We start from the raw sequence: 17,098 nt of genomic DNA, 5'->3' as shown, positions 1-17,098 counted from the left end.
ACCAATGCATCAGTTCATCTGCTGTATATAGCAGACTACTTGCATTGAAACATATACTGTTCAGTACTGCCAACCCCTTTTATTGCCTAATTCCTAGTCTTTTTTGCATCTTGCTTCACTTCTTGTTCATTAAGTTTCCACTTTCCATTTCCAGATGTGCTTTTCTCCCTTTTGATTCTTTGCTCAGATTTCCATTTTCTGCCATGTTTATTTAAACTCTGCCACAATAATAGCAAACCTATTCATGATAACAATGGTCCCAGCCTCACTGTTTTACAAAGTATCTGGTTTGAACAGGCCTCACCCACTGCCACACCATTTACAATGCCTCCAGGAATGTAAAACCTTCCCTCATCGTGTGCCTATAGCCACACATTCATTTACATTCCCACTCCAAACCTGTACTCACCAGAATATGACATTGACAGTAATCAACCTTACAGGTCCTTCATTTTTAGCTCCCTAAACTCTGGTTGCAAGATTTTACCCTCTTGCTAGCTCCAGGATTTTGTCCCTCATTCTATCTTTGTCACTGGTGCCAATATGCAGCAGTTTCTGTCTGTTCATCTTCCCCTCCTCAAAATGTCCTGCGGCTGCTCAGTGACATCCATGACCCTGGCATTAAGGCAAAAACATACCATCCTGGATTCAACTGTGGGGCTGCAGAGATAATTAGATCCCCAGCACTTTATTTTTCTAACCCTCCAGCTGCCTGCTGTCCAGCTATGTACAAACACATGAATCAAGACCACAAATAGGCCATTCAGCCCATCAAACTTGCTTCATCATTGCATAGGATCATGTCTGATCTGACTGTTACCTCAAACTCACATTCCCATCTACCTTGATACACTTTTAACCCCTTGCTTAATAAGAATCCATCTACTTCTGCCTTAAAAATATTCAAGATCTATGTTTCTACTGCCTTTTCAGGGACAGAGTTCCAAAGACTCATAACCCTATAAGAGAGAAACATCACCTAAACACCATTTAAAATAAGAGACTCCTGGTTTTCTAACAGTGACCCATGTGCTGTTTACCTGCCCTGGCTGCACACTCTAGGACAAATCACCATCATGAGTATTTGGAATTAAATACAAATTGGAAAGAAAGGTGCATTCAGGTGTCTCCCATGGCTGGGTCTTCCATGAATGTCTGGCAGTCTTGTGTTCCCTGTCTGCCTGCACATGCTCATTGTGACATATTTCAGTGATGTCAGCTGCCACGCAAGCTCCAAAACAGGATCTTGAACTCCTTTAGCTGATGACACCACTTTCAGGTGTGGTTGCCCAGGATGCAAGAAGTGACCTAAAGTTCCCACGTGGTGCATCAAATGCATTCAATCAGACTGAAGTGCTCTTCCATACATTTCTTACATGACTATCTAAACATACCAGAAATTTGTATAATACAACCAGAAATTGCTGACTATTTGGTGTGCAGTATCCTTGTTAGTATTTCTGTGTCATGTTTTTCTGAAGAATTTTTAACAACTGGTATGTTATGTTTTATGCTGTTTTTGTACAATTATATTTTTACACCGACTTTGCCCTCTTCAAGTCAGGCAACTTTTTCAAGACCTCCAGCCGAGCCCTCTGAATCATTGTGACTGAGCACACAAATTAAGTGACATATTGCTGTGGTTGGCACTGAGGCCAAGCTCACATTTAAAGTGCCATATTGCCATGATTAGCACCTCTTTAGTATATTTGTAAGTTGTCATCTTCCATCAAAAACACCCTGACAGAGACTACCAGTATGCTTAAATTTTGTTACTAAATCAGTGTTCTCTCAATTGTTGTTTTATTATTTTCAATAAAGTATGCACTGCACTCCAAAGGTAATAAACTTTCAAGGATTTGTAAAGATATAGAGTGAAAAGAAAAAAAGATTTGTGATGACAAATGTATGTTCTTTACAGTCAGGCAAAGTTATAACAGGGAACAAAGCTTTGACGCACAAATTAAATACAAATTTTGATTCTGGTTTCACAAGCAAGGGCACAAATAATGTCCCAAAATGTTGGCGAACATAGGATCTAGTGAGATGGAGGAAGTGGAGGAAATCAGTGTTAGTAGGGAAGTAGTGTTGGGTTAATTGATGGGATTAAAGGTTGATAAATCTCCAGGGCTTGATAGTTTATAACCCAGAATACTTAAGGCAGTGGCCTGAGAAATAATAGATGCATTGGTGGTCATCTGTCAAAAATCTATAGATTCTGGAACAATTCCTGTGGATTGGATGGTTGCTAATGTACATTCGCACCTACGTTCGGGACACCACCCACGCCCTCCACCTCCTCCATGATTTTCGCTTCCCCGGTCCCCAACGCCTTATCTTCACCATGGACATCCAGTCCCTGTACACCTCCATCCCCCATCACGAAGGACTTAAAGCCCTCTGCTTCTTCCTTTCCCACCGTACCAACCAGTACCCTTCCACCGACACCCTCCTTCGACTGACTGAACTGGTCCTCACCCTGAACAACTTCTCTTTCCAATCCTCCCACTTCCTCCAAACCAAAGGAGTAGCCATGGGCACCTGCATGGGCCCCAGCTATGCCTGCCTCTTCGTAGGATATGTGGAACAGTCCATCTTCCGCAGCTACACTGGCACCACCCCCTACCTTCGTAGGATATGTGGAACAGTCCATCTTCCGCAGCTACACTGGCACCACCCCCTACCTTTTCGATGACTGTATCGGCGCTGCCTCATGCTCCCACGAGGAGGTTGAACAGTTCATCCACTTTACCAACACCTTCCACCCCGACCTCAAATTCACCTGGACCATCTCAGACTCCTCCCTCCCCTTCCTAGACCTTTCCATTTCTATCTCGGGTGACCGAATCGACACGGACATCTACTATAAACCGACCGACTCCCACAGCTACCTAGACTACACCTCCTCCCACCCTGCCCCCTGTAAAAACGCCATCCCATATTCCCAATTCCTTCGTCTCTGCCGCATCTGCTCCCAGGAGGACCAGTTCCAAAACCATACAACCCAGATGGCCTCCTTCTTCAAGGACCGCAATTTCCCGCCAGATGTAGTCAACGATGCCCTCCACCGCATCTCTTCCACTTCCCGCTCCTCTGCCCTTGAGCCCCGCCCCTCCAACCGCCACCAGGACAGAACCCCACTGGTCCTCACCTACCACCCCACCAACCTCCATGTACAACATATCATCCGCCGTCATTTCCGCCACCTCCAAACGGACCCCACCACCAGGGACATATTTCCCTCCCCTCCCCTATCAGCATTCCGAAAAGACCACACCCTCCGTGACTCCCTCATCAAGTCCACACCCCCCACCAACCCAATCTCCACTCCCGGCACCTTCCCCTGCAACCGCAAGTAATGCAAAACTTGCGCCCACACCTCCCCCCTTACTTTCCTCCAAGACCCCAAAGCACACTTCCATATCCGCCACAAATTCACCTGCACCTCCACACACATCATCTATTGCATCCGCTGCACCCGATGTGGCCTCCTCTATATTGGGGAGACAGGCCGCCTACTTGCGGAACGTTTCAGAGAACACCTCTGGGACACCCGGACCAACCAACCCAACCACCCCGTAGCCCAACACTTTAACTCCCCCTCCTACTCCACCAAGGACATGCAGGTCCTTGGACTCCTCCATCGCCAGACCATGGCAACACGACGGTTGGAGGAAGAGCGCCTCATCTTCTGTCTGGGAACCCTCCAGCCACAAGGGATGAACTCAGATTTCTCCAGTTTCCTCATTTCCCCTCCCCCCACCTTGTCTCAGTCAAATCCCTCGAACTCAGCACCGCCTTCCTAACCTGCAATCTTCTTCCTGTCCTCTCCGCCCCCACCCCACTCCGGCCTATCACCCTCACCTTGACCTCCCTCTACCTATCGCAATTCCAACGCCCTTCCCCCAAGTCCCTCCTCCCTACCTTTTATCTTAGCCTGCTGGACACACTTTCCTCATTCCTGAAGAAGGGTTTATGCCCGTTCCTTGGATGCTGCCTGACCTGCTGCACTTTTCCAGCAACACATTTTCAGCTCTGGTTACTAATGTAACCCAAGTATTTGAAAAAAAGGCAGTAGAGAGAAAGCAGGGAGTTATAGATCAAACTATCAACACTCTAATTCTCTGCCACCTCTTATTTCTCTGTCTGGCTCTGTCACCACCTGTATTCTCACTCCTTTCTGCCCCTTCCTCCCACCCCTTTCAGCATAACCAGTACATTTTTCTAGCTGCTTCTAGTTCTAAGAAGGGTCACTGAACTCGAAATGTTAACTCTGTTTTCTCTTCATAGCTCCTACCAGACTGGTTGAGTTTCTGTTTTTGTTTGAATTGTAGTCCAATTAGCAGCGAAAGAATTGGACAAGGTTAGCGTGGGTTTATGAAAGGGAAATCGGCTTAACAAACCTTCTCAAATGTTTTGAGGATATAATGGATAGAGTTGATAAGGGGAAGCCAATTTAATGGACTTTCAGAAGACTTTTGATAATGTCCCACATAAGAGGTTAGCATATAAAATAAATGTGCATGGGGTTGGAGGTAGTGCAATGACAGGGATAGGGAACTGGGTGATAGATTGGAAACAGAGTAGGAATAAAAAGGCCATTTTCTGAGCCGCAGTCAGTGACCAGTGAGGTATTGTAGGGATCAGTGCTTGGACCCCAGCTATCCAAAATGTAAATTCATGATTTAAAATAGAGAACTGAATTAAATCTCTCCAAGTTTGCAAATGGCACAAAGTTGGGTGGGAGGGTGAACTGTGAGGATGATGCAGATCTTCTTTGTGATTTGGACAAGTTGACTGAACTGTCAAATACATGGCAGATGATGTATAATGTGGATAAATGTGAACCTATCCTTTTTGCCAATAAAAACAGGAAGACAGATTATTATCTGAATAGTAATAGATTAGGAGAAGGAGAGGTGCAAAGACACCTTGCTGTCCTTGTACACCAGTCACTGAAAGTAAGCATGCATGTGCAGCAGGTAGTGAAGAAGGCAGACAGTATATTGGCCTTCATGGTGGGAAGGTTTGAGTACAGGAACAGGGATGTCTAGCTGTGATTGTACAGGGCCTTAATGATATCACACCTGGAATAATGTGTACCATTTTGGTCTCCTCATCTGTGGAGGGATGTTACGACTTTGGAGGGATTGCAACAAAGGTATACCAGACTGATTTCTGGGATGGCAAGGCTGATGAATGAAGAAAAACTGGATTGGTTAGAACTGTACTCATTAAAATTTAGAGGAATGAGAGGGGATTTCATAGAAAATTCTAACAGGACTAGATGTGGTAAACGCAGGAAGGATGTTCCCGATGACCAGGGAATCCAGAACCAGGGTCACAGCCGAGGGATACAAGGTCAGCCATTTCGGACTGAGATAAGGAAGAATCAGTGCACCCAGAGAGCAGTGAATACAAGATATCCACTGTTACGCTCCAGGTATACCTGGAGAGGGAACACGCAGTATCCAGCAGTACTCTTGACGTCTTTTGTGATCAGAGGCTGGAGTGCATTATTAGCTTGAAATCTATAATTTAATTTGATGAGTTTCCTTGCTAGTTTCTTTTGTTATAGCACCCTGTTAAAAGGTTTTCAATGAGTTAATTATTTTGTTCTTTTAGAGATGTACAGCATGGAACCAACTTGTCCATGCTGATTAGATATCATAAATAAATCCAGTCTCATTTGCCAACTCTTGGCCCATATCCCTCTAAACCCTTTCTATTCATATACCCACCAAGGTGGAACCAGCTAGACAGTTGGTGTAGCACCTGAAAATAGAGATAGGAGAAAAGCCAGGCTACATACTGCCTCAGGAACAGAATTAGTCTACAGGCCAATAAAGGGAGTTGGCTGTGGGCAATGGAGGCCTAGCCTTATGTACTGGAAAGGTAATGGAAACCAGGACCAGTCTTGGGTAGTAGGGAATACAGACAGTCCTGAAGAGCATTGAAATGCTTGATGATTATTTCCATGGATCATCTTCAATTATGTGTTGATTTCTGAATGTTGTGACAAATATTTGTGATTTTGACAGTAAGCAACCATCCACTGGGAATATAGGAGAATAGAGGCAAATAATAAAATCATTCAGTGAAATGGAAAATAATAACCAGCCAGGGAGGAGGTGGGAGGGCTGGCTGCAGCTAAATGAGAGCTGTTGCTGGTAAATGTGTTACCATGAAAAGATGCAGGATATTAGTTTTGGTTTTAAAAGCAGCATTTGACTTGTTGCTTAGCTACCAAGGCTGAGGATCAATATATACTGGCTATCTGTGATTAGGCTGTCTTAAAGCTGTCAGATAGGAGTCAAAAACCTACCTCAGATTATAAAAGTTTGATAATCTTGAAGATTTTTTTTTCTTGAGGAAGTTAATGTGCTTTTATATAAAAATAAATCAGCTGGATAACTGTAGATATTTGGACATTCATCTTTATTTCATTACAGATTCAGTTTGTGTTTGTCATTTTGTTTGCTGAGCATCATTAGATGCAGAAAGATAAATATTTCCATGGTGTCAGACTTTATATTCCCAGAGACTGACTGGGTTACATACCGAGTGTTAAATGCAAAACTGGAAATGATCCATTCAGTAAACCACATGCTTTGTCAAGATGTTCTCAGCTTTGTGGATTCAGAAATAATGCAGATTCAGAGTTACACTTAGTAGGGGAGCTAGTGGGTAAAGTCAAAAAATAGTTGCTGGGATTGCAAAGCACCATTAATCCATGGTCTCTACTTCCAATGCAGGCAACATACAAACTTCACCAGGAGCTAGTATAAAATATGAATGTTAGCCATGAGACTTGTTATAAAGATCATTAGGTGATGAGTCACTTGGCAAAAGTACAGACAGTTGGTAGGCGAGAAATGGGCTTGTGTTGAATTAAGCAGTTCCTGACTGGCCGTGCAGTTGGTAAGATATGGAGTTTGAAGATATATTCATTAACCTTTACTATTTAATTGAAGGCATTGAATTTTTTGCAGCATTTCCTCCAGGAGCATGTGGTTACATTCCTGGTACTTGTATTCCCTTGCACGGCTATCGGCACCCATTGTCTTCTCAGGCTTTGGGCTGAATCCTACGTTTTTTTGGCTAAGTCTGAGTTGCGTTGAATTTTTGGGAGGGTTTTTGGAGTGAATTTTTTTGTCCTACATTACCAAACTCTTCTTACTAATGACCTACCCTTCCCCATAGCATCTCTCACCTCCAATTTCCACTCCATTTTACCATGTGCCATTCCCACAAACTGCTTTTCAGCAGATATCCACTTAATAATCAGCATTCCTTGCACCCATGCACCTGGATGAGCACTGGAATTCTGTAACTTCTCTGCTTGTTGGCGGAGAGATCTGGAATATGGCAGAGAAGGGCAAGATAGCATGTGTTGGTCCAACAGGAACCTGGAGGTCCTGGTGGTAGGAAGGAGAGGAGTCCTCTTCCTGGAGGACTGTCAGAGGAGGCTGCACCACCAAACCTGGCCCGCCTGGTTTGAGGGTACCATCTGGGTCTGCAGGGTGCAAAGGGATGTTCTGCATTCATAGGGAGTGGGATAAATGACCTGACCTGTGAAGGTTGGGGTGGGGGGCGGTGCGCGGGGGGGATCCTCTATAATTTCTTCTCAGTTCATTGTTAGACCTCCCCTCCCATCCCAGATTTGCACCAGCACTAAGAGCTGTGTCGCTCACTCATCTCCTCCCCTCTTTCACATTCTAGGAGAAGACAGCCTGTAATTGGAGAAAGACAGAGCCCATGTGCAAGAGGGAGAGTTACTATGGAGACCCAGGTCCAGGATCATCAGGGGCTGCTGGAAAGGCACATGGACCTGTACTCCATCGCCGTAGCCATTGATCCCCAGGACTGAAGGCATGGCAATAGGGGAACAGAGAACTGTGACTCCATTGCAGGTGCCCCATCCTCCCAAGGAGACAGGGCAGTAGCAGGCACCCAGTGGAGGTAGAAGCACACACAGGCCCTTGGGCGGTTTCCGTGCAGGACACTGCAGAGTTGGCTGGACCCTCCATCAACGAGAAGAAAGTGAGGACTGCAGATGCTGGAGATCAGAGTCAAAAAGTGTGGTGCTGGAAAAACACAGCCAGTCAGGCAGTCTGAGGAGCAGGACAGCCAATATTTTGAGCATAAACTCTTCATCAGGAATGTGGGGGTCCCCAAGAGGGCTGAGAGATAAATGGGGGTGGGGGGGGGGGGTGAGTTTGAGGGGAAGGTAGCTACGAATATGATGATGGGGGCTGATGATAGGTCAGAGTGAAGCGGATAGGAAGGGAGATGGACAGGTAAGACAGTTTGAGAGGGTGGTGCCAAATTAGAGGATTGGATCTGGGATAAGGTGTAGGGAGGGGAGATGAGGAAATTGGGTCAGATACACTAAACAACCCCACCGCCCTATGGCTGAACACGTCAACTCCCTCTCCCACTTTGCCAAGGACATACAAGTCCTGGACTTCCTCCACTGCCAAATCCGAGCCACCCAATGACTAAGGAAGAACACATCATCTTCCACCTTGGAACCCTCCACCCACACAAAATTAATGTCGATTTCATCAGTTTCCTCATCTCCCCTCCCCTCACCTTATCCCAGATCCAACTCTCAAATTTAGCCTCTTGAACTGTCCTAACTGTCCATCCTCCTTCCCACCTATCCGCTCCACCCTCCACTCCGACTTATCATCATCAGCCCCCATTGCATCTACCTATCACATTCCTAGTTACCTTCACCCCATTTCCACCACCCCTCCCATTTATTTCTCAACTCTCTTGGGCTACTCCCCACATTCCTGATGAAGAGCTTATGCTCAAAATGTCAACTCTCCTGCTCCTCGGATGCTGCCTGACCGGCTGTGCTTTTCCAGCGCCTCACCTTTTGACTCTGGGCCCTTCCTCAACTTGGGGAACCATGTAATCACATAGCATTGGCTGCTACTGAGACCTTTTGCCCTCCTGGTTCAACGTCCCTAACTTTGGGCTCTCTCTGTGCACGATGGTGCAACTGTAAGAGATTTGCCCAGCAGTGGCTGAGCCTGGGAGGTGCCATGTCCAGAAAACCTCAATGTTGTAGAAAGCCAGGGAGTAAGAAGCCTCCATGTGCTGCACCTTACGTAGACATGTAAGCTGTTTTGTTGCCCTGTGTAAGTCTGATGTATGGTCAATAATGCAATACCCTCCCTCACAGTTGGAGTCATTTACTCCTTCCACTCCGAGTACATACACAGCCATTTCCTCCCATTGCACATTTTCAGTTTCCTGAACAGTGCAAGGTACTGTGGCTCCCAGCCTTAGCCTGCCCGTGTGGTTGAGACTCCAGATATCCACAGCCCCTTCCTGGCAGCACATCCTGTCAGACCTTTTGGACTCAGACTTCCCAATGCACCCCCAGCTGTCTCCATTTCCCCATCACGTGCCTACATTTCCCTTGCAGATGCCAACAAATGAGATGTACATACCTTAAATGGTTTCTGAGCCCCCTCCCCATCTCCTTGAAGCCTTGAATGCCCCTTACATGCCCTCCCACTAACCATGCTTTACTCTATTGTGCCCTTCTGTGGCAGAGATTTCCACAGGGTCATCACTGTCTGGGAGCAGTGATTTCTCCTCTTCTCAGCTCTAAATGGTCTACCCATATCCTTAGAATGTGACCCCGGTTTTGGATTCCCTGGTCATCAGGAACATAGACTCATAGAGTCTACAACACAGAAACAGACCCTTCGCTTCAACCAATCCATGCTGAACATGCTGAATCCCAAACTAAATTCATCCAACCTGCCTGCTCCTGGTCCATATCCCTCCAAACCCTTCCTATTCATGTACTTATCCAAATGCCTTTTAAACGTTGCAATTGTATACAAATCCACCGCTTCCTCAGGAAGTTCATTCTACACGTGAACCACCCTCTGTATAAAACATTTGACCCTCATGTCTTTTTAAAAACTCTTTCCTCTCACCTTAAAAATGTGCCCCCCCAGTCTTGAAATCCCCCATCTTAGGGGAAAGATACCTACCATTAACCCTATCCATACCCCTCATGATTTTATAAACTTCTCTAAGGTCACATCTCAATTTCCTATGCTCCAGTGAAAAGTGTCCCAGTCCCTGCTGAGATATTTGTATCATTGATAGCCACAGGGGAGATGCTGGAAAGCTGGAGGTTGGCTAACGTGGTGCCATTGTTTAAGAAAGGTGGTAAAAAAAATCCAGGGAACTATAGACTGGTGAGCCTGACGTCAGTGGTCGGCAAGTTGTTGGAAGGAATCCTGAAGGATAGGATGTACATTATTTGAAAAGGCAAGGACTGATTAGGGATAGTCAACATGGCCCTATGAATGAGAAATCATGTCTCATAAACTTGGTTGAGTTTTTTTGAAGAAGTAACCAAGAGGATTGGTGAGGGAAGTGCATTGGCCTTCAGTAAGGTGTTTGACAAGGTTGCTCATGGTGGCCTGGTAAGCGAGGTTAGATCACATAGAATACAGGGAGAACTAACCATTTGGATATAGAATTGGCTCGAAAGTAGAAGAAAGATGGTGGTGGTGGAGGGTTGTTTTTCAGACTGGAACCCTGTGACCAGTGGTGTGCCACAAAGATCGGTGCTGTGTCCACTGTTTTTTGTCATTTATATAAATGATTTGGATATGAACATAGGAGGTATAGTTAGTAAGCTTGCAGCTAATCCCAAAATTGGGGGTGTAGCAGACAGCGAAGAAGGTTACCTCAGAGTGCAGTGGAATCTTGATCAGATGGGTCAGTGGGGCAAGGAGTGGCATATGAAATTTAATTTAGATAAATGTGAAGTGCTGAATTTTGGAAAGGCAAATCTTAGCAGGACTTATACACTTAATGGTAAGGTCCTGGGGAGTGTTGCTGAACAAAGAGATGTTGGAGTGCAGGTTTATAGTTCGTTGAAAGTGGAGTTGCAGAAAGGCAGGGTCGTGAAGAAGGCGTTTGGTACGCTTGCCTTTATTGTCAGTGCATTGAGTATAGGGGTTGGGAGACCATGTTGCAACTCTACAGGACATTGGTCAGGCCATTATTGGAATATTGTGTACAATTCTGGTCTCCCTCCTATCAGAAGGATGTTGTGAAACTTGAAAATGTGCAGAAAAGATTTACAAGGAATTTGCCAGTGTTAGAGGGTTTGAGCAATAGGGGGAGGCTGAATAGGCTGGGGCCGTTTTCCCTGGAATGTTGGAGGCTGAGGGGTGACCTTATAGAGGTTTACAAAATCATGAGGGGCATGGATAGGGTAAACAGACAATGTCTTTTCCCTGGGGTGGGGGAGTCCAGAACGAGAGGGAAGAGGTTTAGGGTGAGAGGGGAAAGATATAAAAGAGACCTAAGGGGCATCTTTTTCACTCGGAGGGTAGTATGTCAATGGAATGCGCTGCCAGAGGAAGTGATAGAGACTGGTACAATTACAACATTTAAAAGACATCTGGTTAGGTACATAAATAGGAAGGGTTTGGAGGGATGTGGGCTATGTGCTGGCAAATGGGACTAGATTAATTTCGGATATCTGATCAGTATGGATGAGTTGGACCATAGGGTCTGTTACCATGCTGTACACCTCTCTGACTTTTTGACTCTATCCAGACTTTCTTTATAAATCAAATCTTCCATTTCCGGCAACATCCTGGTAAATCTTTTCTGAACCCTCTCCAGCTTAATAATATCCTTCCTGTAACTGTGTGACCAGAACTGGACACAGTATTCCAGAAGAAGCCTCACCAATGGCCTGTACATCCTCAACATGATTTCCCAACTCCTAGACTCAAAGATCTGAGCAGTGAAGGCAAAAGTGAGGACTACAGATGCTGGAGATCAGAGCCTATATTAGAGTGGTGCTGGAAAAGCACAGCAGGTCAGGCAGCATCCGAGGAGCAGGAAAATTGACGTTTCGGGCAAAAAGATGAAGTCAAGCATGCTAAATATCTTTTTAACCACCCTGTCTATATGTGACACAAACTTCAAAGAATTATGTACCTGAACCTCTTGGTCCGTCTGATCTAGAACACTACCCAAATGCCTACCATTAACTGTATAACTCCTATCCATTTGTTGTATCAAAATGCACGACCTCGCATTTATCCAGATTTTTCAGCCCATTCACCCATTTCATTAAAACCTGCGGTTGCCCTGTATAATCCTGTGAGGATTTTATAGGTTTCCACAAGATGCCCCCATTCTTTTTTTTTATAGATATTTTTATTGAAGAAAAAGGAAATTTTTTTAACATTTTTTTACAAACTTACAAAATAACACAATGTAAACACTAATATACAATTAAATATTAAAGAAATAATAACCAAAACGCAACAAACAAAATAAAAGGGAAAAACAAGACTCAACTAAGTACTAATCTAACCTACAAATAACCAAAGCATATAATAAAATATCCTACATTACTCAAAAAAAAGTAATTAAATAATGAAGTACATGCTCAGAATGAATTAACACCAAGTCATAATAAAACCCGTATTCATTTAGATTTAGATTAATTACAGTGTGGAACCAGGCCCTTCGGCCCAACAAGTCCACACTGACCCGCAACCCACCCATACCCCTACATTTACCCCTTACCTAACACTATGGGCAATTTAGCATGGCCAATTCACCTGACCTGCACATCTTTGGACTGTGGGAGGAAACCAGAGCACCCGGAGAAAACCCACACAGACACGGGGAGAACGTACAAACTCCACACAGTCAGTCGCCTGAGGCGGGAATTGAACCTGGGTCTCTGGCACTGTGAGGCAGCAGTGCTAACCACTGTGCCACCATGCCACCCAAAACCCACTAAAAATTGCTTTCCTGACCAGGAATCAAACCCGGGCTGCAGCGGTGAAAGCGCTGAATCCTAACCACTAGGCCACCACGGGATTCCTCCCCGGACCAGCCAGAACCGCTATCACAACTAGATAAAAACCAATATGGCCGAAATATCTATCTATATAATTCAGGAAGGGCTGCCATTTTTTATAAAATAATTCAGTTTTTTGGTGCACCATATTTGTAAAAAAGTCAAGGCGGATACATTCCATGATTAACCTGTGCCAATTCGAAAGTCCTGGATGGCCCTTAGCTACCCAATTTACTAAGATATTTTTCCTTGCACAAAAGGAGAGAATGGAAAATAATTTCCTCCCGTGCACATCCAGGGAGGGCAGGTTCAAAAAGCCCAGGAGAAGAGACTGGATCTACTCCAATTTCCGCTCCCAAGATTTCTGTCAAACATTTGCTACTCTGATTCAGTATTTACGGATCTTATGACATGTCCATAAGCAGTGTGTGAATGCCCACTTCTGTTTTACATTTAGGACACATTGGGGATGTTCCTGCCCTAAATTTTGCCAGTCGTTCCCGTGCTATATGAGTCCTATGGAGTACCTTTAATTGAATTGCTTGTGTTCTATTACAAATGGAGATCTTTCTGGCATTTTCCCAGATGTCGTCCCATGTTTCTGAAGGGATTTCCAACCCCAATTCCTGATTCCATGTTTTAAACAATTGTTCCATATCTTTTGATACTTCGTTCTGTAATGAGTGATAAAGAGTGCTGACCGAGAGTGGACCCAATGGCCATAACACTCTTCTTTCCCTATCCGATTTATAAGAGCTATCTAATAATGTGGTCTTCTTCTGTTTATAATCTCGAATTTGGAAATATCGAGAAAGGTCTGCATTAGGCAGTCCAAATTTCTGGTGTAGCTGTTCAAAAGACAACATAACCTCCCCATCGAACAGATCCCCTAAGCAAGAAATACCCCTGGACCTCCAGGTTTTAAATGTAGCGTCTGTGTGCCCCGGTTGAAAATCCCATGCTCCCACTATAGGAGTATAAGGGGAGGTTTTTTGTGAATTACCCTTGACTTGCCGCATTATTTTCCAAGCTTTAATTGTATTTAATACAATAGGGTTTTTACAATGGTCCATAATAACTTTCATCTTATCTAAAAATAAGAGATTAATGAGGGAACACTTTGCTTGAGAAGCCTCAATGTCCAGATTTGATTGCGGGTCACACCAGACCCAGTTGGCTATGTCGTGTAATAGAGAACTCAGCTGATACTTCCTTAAGTCTGGAAAATCCAGTCCTCCCCTTGCTTATGGAAGCTGCAGCTTCTTTAATTTAATAAGGGACCGTCTATGAATCCAAATGAAAGAACCAAGCCAACCGTATAGTTTACGCAATGCCAGCCTTGGCAGCATCACAGGGAGCATTCTCGTAGGGTATAAGAGATGAGGCAAAATATGCATTTTAATTAGAGCTATTCTGCCTAACCAAGATATTGGGAGGTCCCCCCAGCATTGAAGATCCTGCCTTATCCTCTCTAATAGGTGCACAAAATTGGCTTTATACAGCTGACCAAATACTGGAGTGATAAAAATACCTAAATATTTTTCAGAGACCACTGAAAGGGAAAGCAAGACCCGTCCGATAAAGTGGACATACTAGCGAGACCACCCATCGGCATGGCCTCCAATTTTGTGAAATTGATTTTGTAACCTGAGAAGCACTAAATAAATTGATTACTTGGATCAAGCGGGACACGGATATCAAAGGATTACTGAGAAAAATGAGAATATCGTCTGCATAAAGGGTAATTTTATGTTTACCCGAACCAACCCTCGGAGCCGTTATATTAGAATCGGCCCCATATAGCTTCCGCTAGTGGTTCAGTTATTAGAGTGAATAATAACGGTGAGAGATGGCATCCCTGATGACAGTCCCTACTCATACTGAAGCTATCTGAGCCTAAACCACTAGTGAGCATGGCTGCTTTGGGGTCATTGTACAATATTGAGACCCATTTAGCGAATACCTCTCCGACACTGAAATTTTCAACCATTCAACCATATGACCATTCAACCCGATCAAATGCCTTCTCCACATCTAAGGAGACTACTATTCCCGGTATTCTTTCCTGATGACAGACTTGAATCACATTTAAAACCCTTCTAATAGATGAGATACGGCCTCTGATAAAGCCCCTCATTCTTTTAAACCCCAGTGAATACAATGTGAATTGATCCAGTCTCTCTTGATAAGCTATTCTTGTCATTCCAGGAATCAGTCTGGGAAATCTTCATTGCACTCCCTCCATAGTCAGAACATGCTTCCTTAGATAGGGAAACCAAAACTGAACACATTATTCCAGGAGTGGTTTCACCAAGGTCCTATACAGTTGCATCAAGACATCCCTCTTCCTACACTTGAATCCTCTCGCTATGAAGGCCAAACTACTGTTTGCCTTCTTCCCCACCTGCTGAACCTGCATGTTTACTTTCAGTGACTGGTGTCGAAGGGCACCAGGTTTCATTGACCTTTCCCTCTCCCAATCTATCACCATTCAAACAATAATCTGTTTTCCAGTTTTTACTGTCAAAGTGTATAAGCTCCACATTATACATCATCTGCCATGTATTTGTCCACTCATTCAGCTTGTCCAAATCATACTGAAGCATCTCTGCATCATCCTCACAGTTAACCCTCAACCACCACCACCACCCCCCCTCCCCACCACCCCCATCATTGGATAATCCCTTTCTTTTAGAATTCTGACATGGATTGTGGGCATCACTGCCTGAGCCAGTGTTTATTGATCAATTCTGCTTGCCCTGAACAGGTAGTGGTGAGCTGCTCTCTCGAACCATTGTCCTGCTTGGTGTGGTGGGGTATCCACAGTGCTATGGAGGGGATTTCCAGGATTTTGATCAATGAGAGTGAAGGAACAGCAATGTAGTTCCATGTCAGGATGGTGTGTGACTTAGAGGGGAATTTGCAGATGGGAGTGTTCCCATCTATCTGCTGTTCTTGTCCGTATAAATGGTGGAAGTCGCCAATTTGGAAGGTGCTGTCGGAAGTACCTTGATGAGTTGATGCATTTGTGGGTAGTATACATTGATACAATGATGCATTGGTGGGCAAAGGAGTGACTGCTTAAAGCAGAGGATGAAGCAATAATCAAGTGGGCTGCCTTGTCGACCTTTTGGAATGTTGTTAAAACTGCATGCTTCCAGGAAATGGAGAGTACTCCATTCCACTCCTGAGATGCCTAATGTAGATGGTGGACAGGCATTGGGGAGACAAGAGGTAGCTACTCTGTGCATCTTTCCTGGCCTCTAACCTGGTTTTAGAATCATAGGATTATATTGTACAGAAGAGGCCATTTGGCCCATTGTGTCTGCACTGCCAACACTACAAGAGGTCCTCAACCGACGAAGGAGTTCCATTTTTAAGGCTGTTCATAAGTCGAATTTGTATGTAAGTCAGAACAGTTATGTATGGTTCACATCTAGCATTAATTAGTCAAATGTTTGTCATAGTATACAGTGTAAATTTTAACTAAAACTTCTTAAATATAATAATACAGTAATAATAAGAATAATAATAAATATAACTACAGTACAGTATTCATAACTGAAAGAGAGAGAATGTCTATGTATGTATGTACTTTGTAGGTATAAAAAAACAGTAAAGAATGATTCCTTAAACTGTTGAGATAGAAAAGAAAGGATAATGATTAATGGTTATGACTTACTGTTGTTCCAATAGATGTCTTGCATACCAGAAGGGAACTTAATTAATCATTAAGATGACTTTATTAATTGGATGATGGGCCTTTCGCTGGAGAGGATCGGCTTGGTGCTGGAAAGAGTTGACCTGGTATTGGAGAGGATGGACCTGGTGTTGGAGAGGGTGGACCAGGTGTTGGAGAGGGTGGACCTGGTGCTGGAGAGGGTGAACCTGGTGTTAGAGAGAATGGGCCAGGTGCTGGAGAGGATGGGCCTGGTGTTGGAAAGGATGGACCTGGTGCTGGTGAGGATGGGCCTTGTGCTGGAGAGGATGGGCCTGGTATTGGAAATGGTGGACCTGGTGTTGGAGAGGAGGGGCCTGGTGCTGGAGAGGATGGACCTAGTGTTGGAGAGGATGGACCTGGTGTTGGAGAGGATGGACCTGGTATTGGAGAGGATGTGCCTGGTGCTGGAGAGGATGGGCCTGGTGCTGGAGAGGATGGGCCTGGTGCTGGAGACGATGGACCTGGTGTTGGAGAGGATGTGCCTGGTGCTGGAGAAGATG

The 17,098-nt window shown here is 44.6% G+C and overlaps 1 protein-coding gene across 4 annotated transcripts in view; it reads left to right on the top strand.

Moving 5' to 3' along the window:
- The window catches only part of LOC122551557 (rap guanine nucleotide exchange factor 4), a 293,650-nt gene that overhangs the window by 22,697 nt on the left and 253,855 nt on the right, over positions 1-17,098 (top strand). The window lies entirely within an intron of this gene.

The sequence above is a fragment of the Chiloscyllium plagiosum genome, unplaced genomic scaffold, assembly GCF_037043375.1.
Source record: "Chiloscyllium plagiosum isolate Xiang-an unplaced genomic scaffold, Cpla_swu_hap1 HiC_scaffold_7, whole genome shotgun sequence".
In the NCBI taxonomy this organism is placed as follows: domain Eukaryota; kingdom Metazoa; phylum Chordata; class Chondrichthyes; order Orectolobiformes; family Hemiscylliidae; genus Chiloscyllium; species Chiloscyllium plagiosum.
Note: the sequence above shows the minus strand (reverse complement) of the source record. Positions and strands in the feature narration are given on the sequence as shown.